Source organism: Saccopteryx leptura, chromosome 3 (genome assembly GCF_036850995.1).
Source record: "Saccopteryx leptura isolate mSacLep1 chromosome 3, mSacLep1_pri_phased_curated, whole genome shotgun sequence".
Taxonomy (NCBI): Eukaryota; Metazoa; Chordata; class Mammalia; order Chiroptera; family Emballonuridae; genus Saccopteryx; species Saccopteryx leptura.
In genome coordinates this window covers 120,524,952-120,534,280 of record NC_089505.1, presented here as the reverse complement: position 1 = coordinate 120,534,280, position 9,329 = coordinate 120,524,952, and positions in this window count along the sequence as shown.

The following is a 9,329-nucleotide window of genomic DNA, read 5'->3' as shown; positions in this document are numbered from 1 at the left end:
CTTTCTCCAACCCTGGGATCCCCTGTCACTTGCCCTGGGGGGTTGATTGCACACACAATACTTCTCTCATTAGATCTCTCTCACAGGACTTTATGTGCTTTATCTCATTTGTCCTCCCAACAGACATATGAGAAAGGCATTTTTATTATCAATTTACAGATGAGGTACCTGAGGACAAAAGGGATTAAGTGACTTCAGTAGGTCATACAGGTGGCTTAGAGCAGTGGTCCCCAACCTTTTTTGGGCCACGGACAGGTTTAATGTCAGAAAATATTTTCACTGACCGGCCTTTAGGGTGGGACAGGTAAATGTATCACGTGACCGAGACAAGCGTCAAGAGTGAGTCTTAGACGGATGTGACAGAGGGAATCTGGTCATTTTTAAAAAATAAAACATCGTTCAGATTTAAATATAAATAAAACGGAAATAATGTAAGTTATTTATTCTTTCTCTGCGAACCGGCACCAAATAGCCCACGGACCGGTACCGGTTCGCGGCCCGGGGGGTTGGGGACCACTGAGCTAAAGGACAAAAGGTCACCCTGGGGGGTGAGGTTCTTGTTTTCCAAGTTGTGCCCATTATTAGGCACTCAGGGCTTTCCATCCTGGTGGCTTCTGTGCCTGGCCTAGAGTCCTTGCTCTGCTTGGCTGTCTAACTGCCCACCACAGAGGGATATGAAACTTATGAAGGGTCATCAGAGCTGAGTTAGAACTCAGCAGCACTCAATAGGGATTGAAGACTTAGAAACATAAGGCTCTTGGTTGGATAGCTCAGTTGGTTAGAGCAGTGGTCCCCAACCCCTGGGCTGCGGACCGATAGCGGTCTGTGGGCCATTTGGTACCGGTCCGCAGAGAAAGAATAAATAACTTACATTATTTCTGTTTTATTTATATTTAAGTCTGAACAATCTTTTATTTTTAAAAAAATGACCAGATTCCCTCTGTTACATCCGTCTAAGACTCACTCTTGACGCTTGTCTCGGTCACGTGACACATTTATCCGTCCCACCCTAAAGGCCAGTCCGTGAAAATATTTTCTGACATTAAACTGGTCCGTGGCCCAAAAAAGGTTGGGGACCACTGCCTTAGAACAGAGGTCCCAGTGTGCTCTCCCGTGGTGGGAGTATGCCCAAGCCTTTCTTATCCCCTTTCTTTTCTTCCCCCTCAGGCACCTCCTTGCCCCTCTTTTTCTCCTAAACTCTAAGAGGAACACACAAGACGTACAACCAGGGGAACAGTGGGGAAGCAGCAGCTCATCCCGGGCTAACCCCAGTGGTGGGATTCAAATAATTTAACAACTGGTTCTCTGCCCTAATGACCATTTTAAGTATAAAAAAACAAGATACCAAAAGGTAGTTTATTATTTCATGTGTTTAATACTTAAATAAAAACAATTAAAGAGATATAAAACAATAAGAGTTTTAAAATATTAATGAAAAAAAAAACATTAGCCTGGCCTGTGGTGGTACAGTGGATAAAGCGTTGACCTGAAAATGCTGAAGTCGCCGGTTCGAAACCCTGGGCTTGCCTAGTCAAGGCACATATGGGAGTTGATGCTTCCAAGCTCCTCCCCCCCTTCTCTCTCTCTGTCTCTCTCTCCTCTCTCTGTCTCTCACCCTCTCTCTTTCCTCTCTAAAAATGAATAAATAAAAAAATGAAAAAAAAAACATTAAATAATACCTGACAAAAACCAATAAAACTATTATTTAAGGTATTTCCAGCCTGACCAGGCGGTAGCGCAGTGGATAGAGCGTTGGACTGGGATGCGGAGGACCCAGGTTCGAGACCCCGAAGTCACCAGCTTGAGCGTGAGCTCATCTGGTTTGAGCAAAAAATGAAACCAAGGTCTCTGCTAGAGCTTGGACCCAAGGTCGCTGGCTCTAGCAAAGGGTTACTCAGTCTGCTGTAGCCCCACGGTCAAGGCACATATGAGAAAGCAATCAATGAACAACTAAGGTGTTGCAACAAAAAACTAATGATTGATGCTTCTCATCTCTCTCCATTCCTGTCTGTCCCTATCTATCCCACTCTCTGTCTCTGTAAAAAAAAAAAAAAAAAAAAAAAGATATTTCCAAATTGCTTCTTGATTGGTGTCTTGCAATTTTCTTCGCTTTTATTCAAGCCTGTGTGATTTATTCTTAACCATCTGTTCACTGTAGGAGGTAGGATCCCATTCCTTTAAAATGTAAATTTGTCATTTCCACATTGGGCAGCTGCCCGGGCGCCCACCTTAGAGAGAACCCTGATTTCAACTGCCATTTTAACAACCGGTTCGCTGAATTCAACAAAAAATTAGGTATCGGTTCTGCCAAACCGGTGCAAACCAGCTGAATCCCACCACGGCTAACTCCTTGAACCTGTCTCCCTGGTTCCCTTTCGTCTAACTTCCTTCCTGTTCGGCCAGTAAGTTCTTCCTTTACTTGCTGCATTTTATCTCTTGATAGAATTCTTTCTCTCAAGAAGAATCAAGGTCTTCTCGCTTACCTGTAACACCTGGACCTCAGTTTCTTTAAAGAGAGCTGACAGATGCAAGGTAATGGAAACTCTAACCTGAAGGATTTGCAAGGTCACCTCACTCCATTTCCTGATGTAATAATGGGATTCTGGCCCTTGATTCACCCATCACTTGAGGGTGACCTTGAGTAACTCAATTTTCCCTTTTGTGAATCAGCATTCTTTCTGATTCCCTCTCCCTCTTAAGGAGGAAAAAATAAGATTATAGTTATAAGGAAACTGGCCATTCCTGAGGCTTAATCACCAAGTTGGTAACCTGTCATGAGTTGGGCCAAAATTTGTTAATTTAGAAACTCGGTTAACAAAATATGCACGTCTGTTTCTTTCTTGTGGGCCATTTGGTACCGGTCCGCAGAGAAAGAATAAATAACTTACATTATTTCCGTTTTATTTATATTTAAGTCTGAACGATGTTTTATTTTTTAAAAATGACCAGATTCCCTCTGTCACATCCGTCTAAGATTCACTCTTGACGCTTGTCTCGGTCACGTGATACATTTATCCGTCCCACCCTAACGGCTGGTCTGTGAAAATATTTTCTGACATTAAACCGGTCCATGGCCCCAAAAAGGTTGGGGACCACTGGGTTAGAGTATCATCCCCAAGCACAGAGGTTGCTGGTTTAATCCTTGGTCAGGGCACATACCAGAACAGATTGATTTCCCATCTCTCTTTCTCTCCCACTTCCTCTCACGCTGAAATCAATAAAAATTAAAATTAAAAAATGACAGCACTCGGATCAGTAGAGGTCAGGACCAGGGAACAAAGAGTTCTGTTGGTACCTAGGTGTCACACACCTCTTGCTCTGCCCATTCTCCCTTCCTGTGACATGGAAAGAACCCTAAATTCTGAGCTATCTTAATATGGATTTGCAGAAGCTTTAAGGCCCACCATCTTCTTGAGCTGGCACCTTCTCCCATCAATAAACCTTTCCTTACTCCAAACTCTGAATATTGGCCTTTTGAAGCGTCAGGCACACAAACCTTGAATCAGTAACAGACTAAGGCTAATATTCAGGTCACAGTGGGTAGTCACTCCATTCCTCTGACACTGGGTCCCAACACAATTCACTTCAATTCAACAGACATCTACTGACTCCTGATGTGAGCTGAAGAAACTAAGCATGTACCAGATTTCAAATATGGCCTAGCATATAGTAAGCAATCATGCATGTTCATCATTGATTACACTGGGGAACAAAATTTTTGTTGCATCCACAAAAACACTTGTTCTTACCTAATTCAAATGTGCTGATCTCAGATCTAACATTAGTTTTTCTCTGTAAGCTACAGTTTTTTTGCAATTCAAGATTTTATGTTTTCATCTTATTGTAAAATTTTCAACATTTAGTTTAACATAATGAAGTAGAATGTCTTCTTGGGCGTCATCTTTGTGAAAATATAATAATTTATATAATGCAGTAAATACACTAATACACTAAAAGATATGATTGCATCAGAATTTGTCTACAATTTTGAAATAGAACATATTAAAACACTTATTATTATTTTTTTTTCTTAAGTTGGAAATGGGGAGGCAGTCAGACAAACTCCCGCATGCACCCAACTGGGATCCACCGGCATACCCACCAGGGGGCGATGCTCTGTCCATCTGGGCATTGCTCTGTTGCAACCAGAGCCATTCTAGCACCTGAGGCAGAGGCCATGGAGCCATCCTCAGTGCCCGAGCCAACTTTGCTCCAATGGAGCCTTGGCTGCGGGAGGGGAAGAGAGAGACAGAGAGGAAGGAGAGGGGGAGGGGTGGAGAAGCAGATGGGCGCTTTTCCTGTGTGCCCTGGCCGGGAATTGAACCCGGGACTCTTGCACACCAGGCCGACACTCTACCACTGAGCCAACCGGCCAGGGCCTTAAAACACTTATTTTAATCATATAATTTGCGCAAAACATATTTAAATTCTATTCAGGCAAAAATTTGCATTTGTAGCTCTTGTGTTTGTGTACTTGTTGAGGACAATCTTGTTTGATGCTCCAGCAGTAGTCTGCCATCATATTTCTGTCCCATCGCCCCTGATAATGCTCTTCCGTCGTCTTTAGATCTTGATGAAAGCGTTTTCTCCCTGCTCATCACTAACAGCTCCAAGATTTTCAGGAAACTTATCTAGGTGACTGTTCAGGAAGTGAATCTTTTTTTTTTTTTTTACAGAGACAGAGAGAGAGTCAGAGAGAGGAATAGACAGGGACAGACAGACAGGAATGGAGAGATGAGAAGCATCAATCATTAATTTTTTGTTGTGCATTGCAACACCTTGGTTGTTCATTGATTGCTTTTTCATATGTGCCTTGACCGCAGGCTTTCAGCAGACTGAGTAACTCCTTGCTCGAGCCAGTGACCTTGGGTCCAAGCTGGTGAGCTTTGCTCAAACCAGATGAGCCCGCGCTCAAGCTGGCGACCTCGGGGTCTCGAACCTGGGTCCTCGGCATCCTAGTCCGATGCTCTATCCACTGCGCCACCACCTGGTCAGGTCAGGAAGTGAATCTTAATGCATAATGATGTAGAATGTCTTCTTGGGCATCATCTTTGTGAAAATATAATAATTTGAGGTCCATCGAATACACCTGCTTTTATCTTCTTGAAAGAAAAGGCAGGAAAAGCAGAAATAATATGTTGAAAGCATTCACTTTTTCTATTCAAAGCCTGAACAAACTGCTTCATTAAGCCAAGTTTGATGTGAAGTGGAGGGAAAATGATCCTGTCTCGATTAACTACAGGTTCATTCACAATATTTTGCATCCCTACTTCCAGAGCTTCACATATCGGCCACTCCTTCTGTGTCCAGTGTTTCTCCCGAGCTCAGCTATCCCACAAACACAGAAAGCAAAGATACTTCGTGAAACCTCTCTGTTGTCCCAGCAGGAAATTTACCATTTTAAGATCCACACAAATGATCCACTTATGCTCCTCATACTTCAGTAAGTCGAGGACAATTTTTATGTCATTATAATCTTCTCGCAGATGAGTTGAATAACCAATTGGAACTGCTACATAAACATTACCATTGTGTAGGAGAACACATTTCAGACTCCGTTTAGAGCGTCAAGAAATAGCTGCCAGCCTGACCTGTGGTGGCGCAGTGGATAAAGCATTGACCTGGAACACTGAGGTTGCTGGATTGAAACCCTGGGCTTGCCTGGTCAAGGCCCATATGGGAGTTGATGCTTCCTGCTCCTCCCCGCCTCTCTCTCCCTCTCTCTCTCTCCTCTCTAAAGTGAATAAATTTTTTTTAAATGTTTTAAAATTTAAAAAAAAATTTAAAAAATTTAAAAAAAGAAAGAAATAGCCACCACTCTGTTGGACTGTAAGTGGTAACAACTAGCTGGCTGAGAAGACTACTGATATCATGACAGTAAACAAAGTGTTTGTCTTTGGAAACAAAGTCCACAAAAATTTGTTCACGCTTCCTGAAATGGGATACTTTAGCTGACTGGTGAAGTACATTCTTTTCTTGAAGCCTGGAGGCTAATAATTCAGCTGCTTTCTTTGATAGGCCCAAATCTCTTACTAAGTCATTCAATTTGGGTTGGCTAAACTGCTGAGGGGTAATGACTGCTTGGCATCAGAAGAAGACCCTTCAGATTCTACAACCATTTCCTCATGCATCTTATCAAAATACACTTGATCACCATGTTCACTTTCTTCATCCTTAGAAGAAATAAAACCATTGAAAACTAGAACGGGAGTGTCTCAGAGTGTGGGATAGGTTGTATTGCTGAAGGAATATTAGGATATGCGATCATATGCTGTTTTTTCTTGCCAATGCCCTTTGTACGAATCAGACAGAAATAACAGTCACTGCTGTGGTCCTTAGGTTCACGCCAAACTATGGGAATGCCAAAAGGCATTCCTTTGCGTTTTCCTTTTGTCCAGCCATAAAGCATTTCCTCACAATTATGACACACAATATGAAGAGCCCAATTCTTGTCTTGATCGCCAAGGGGAACTTGAAAATAGGCAATATATGCATGTGTCACAAATGATGAAATATTGTGCCTTTAATGTTGAAGTGTGTAACAACCACATATATAACAGAAGGTGTCAGGACTATTCTTACATTTACACCTACTCAAAGAAGCCATGATTCAATCTTAAAACAAAATAAGAGAGAGCCTGACCAGGCAGTGGTGCAGTAGATAGAGCGCCAGACTGGGATGCGGAGGACCCAGGTTCGAGACCTCGAGGTCACCAGCTTGAGCATGGGCTCATCTGGTTTGAGCAAAAGCTCACTAGCTTGGACCCAAGGTCGCTGGCTTGAGCAAGGGGTCACTCGGTCAGCTGAAGGCCCACGGTCAAGGCACATATGAGAAAGCGATCAAGAGCCTGACCTGTGGTGGTGCAGTGGATAAAGCGTCAACCTGGAAACACTGAGGTTGCTGGTTCAAAACCCTGGCTTGCCTGGTCAAGGCACATATGGGAGTTGATGCTTCCTGCTCCTCCCCTTCTTTCTCTCTCTCCCCCCCCAAATGAATAAATAAAAATTATAATAAAAATAAACTATTAAAAAAAAATCTCAATAGAGAAAGCGATCAATGAACTAAGATGTCGCAATGAAAAACTGATGATTGATACTTCTCATCTCTCTGTGTTCCTGTCTGTCTGTCCCTATCTATCCCTCTCTCTGAGTCTGTCTGTCTTTGTAAAAAAAAAATTAAAAAATTAAAAATAAAGGCCCTGGCCAGTTGGCTCAGTGGTAGAGCATTGGCCTGGCGTGCAGGAGTCCCGGGTTTGATTCCTGGCCAGGGCACACAGGAGAAGTGCCCATCTGCTCCTCCACCCTTCTCCCTCTCCTTCCTCTCTGTCTCTCTCTTCCCCTCCTGCAGCCAAGGCTCCATTGGAGCAAAGTTGGCCCGGGCGCTGAGGATGGCTCCATGGCTTCTGCCTCAGGTGCTAGAATGGCTCTGGTCACAACAGAGCAACGCCCCAGATGGGCAGAGCATCGCCCCCTGGCGGGCATGCCGGGTGGACCCCGGTTGGGCGCATGCAGGAGTCTGTCTGACTGCCTCTCCGTTTCCAGCTTCAGAAAAATACAAAAAAATAATAATAATAAATAAATAAATAAGAGAGTGTTTTTTATCAGATAATAACTTTTTACATTTAAAAACAACTACAATTATGTAAAAGTGATGTTTGTAAAACATTAATTGCCTTATGGTTATATTCAATCCAAGAGTCATTGCCCTTTAACTCCAATTTAAAAACCAATGCATGCCATTCACTGTAACAAAAAGAAATTAAAATTGCATAAAAACTAGAGCATGATCGCCCCCTGGTGGGCAGAGCATCGCCCCATGGTGGGCGTGCCGGGTGGATCCTGGTCGGGCGCATGCGGGAGTCTGTCTGACTGTCTCTCCCTGTTTCCAACTTCAGAAAAATGAAAAAAAAAACAAAAAAAAAAACTAGAGCATGCAGCCTGACCAGGAGGTGGCGCAGTGGATAGAGCATCGAACTGGGATATGGAGGACCCAGGTTCAAGACCCCGAGGTTGCCAGCTTAAGCGCAGGCTCATCTGGTTTGGACCCAAGGTCGCTAGCTTGAGCAAGGGGTTACTAGGTCTGCTGTAGCCCCACGGTCAAGGCACATATGAGAAAGTAATCAATAAACAACTAAGGCAGGGGTCTCAAACTCGTGGCCCGCGGGCCACATGAGGCCCGCCGAACAATTTTGTGCGGCCCGCAGACTAATCCACGAAGTTCAAAATATTTTGGATAAAATTAAGTAAGCCTAGGGGCCTACTTGTATTTTTCATTTCTCTAGCATCCTAGCTAGATATTAGCTTAGTTAACAGCAGTTGTGATGAGAACTACAGTTTCTGGTCGTTTTGTGACACTGAGTAAACTGCATGTACGATTGTGCTTGTTGTACTGATTTTTTTTTTGTTTTCAACTGCAGTGAGAAAAGTGTTGCGTAACAGTTGCCTTTTGTAGACCTAGTGCAGCCCACTGAACGGCTGTGATCTTGCTCTGCGGCCCACATGCTGAGTTGAGTTTGAGACCCCTGAACTAAGGTGTCGCAATGAAACAACAACAACAAAAACTAGAGCGTGCACCAAAAAACGGATTTCAGATTTGGAATCAGCAATGCAGAAATATATAGAAAAAGTTCTAAAACCTCATACAACAGAAAATGAAAAAAAATTGTTCCCCAGTGTTATTAGAAAAATAGAAATCTACAGAAAGGAGTTTTCTGGACTGAGAAACCTAGCTTAGGAGCCGGTCTGCCTGAGTTCAAATACTACTTTTGCCACTTAATTACTGTGTAAACAAGTAAGTCACTTTAACCTCTTGTGCCTCAGTTTCCTCATTAAGAAATGGGGGATAATAATAGTGACAACCTTAAAAAATTGTAAATATCAAAAAGAGCTTAGGCCTGACCAGGCGGTGGCACAGTGAATAGAGTATCGGACTGGGATGTAGAGGATCTGGGTCCAAGACCCCGAGGTCACCAGCTTGAGCGCGGGCTCATCTGCTTTGAGGAAAGGCCCACCAGCTTGAACCCAAGGTCGCTGGCTCCAGCAAGGGGTTACTTGGTCTGCTGAAGGCCCACGGTCAAGGCACATATGAGAAAGCAATCAATGAACAACTAAGGTGTTGCAACGTGCAATGAAAAACTAATGATTGATGCTTCTCATCTCTCTCCGTTCCTGTCTGTCTGTCCCTGTCTATCCCTCTCTCTGACTCACTCTCTGTCTCTGCAAAAAATAAATAAATAAAAATTAAAAAAAAAAAAAGAGCTTAGATAGCACCTGGCCCATGTTGAAAGCTCAATAAACATTAGCCATTATTTTAAGCAGAGGTGTAAGGC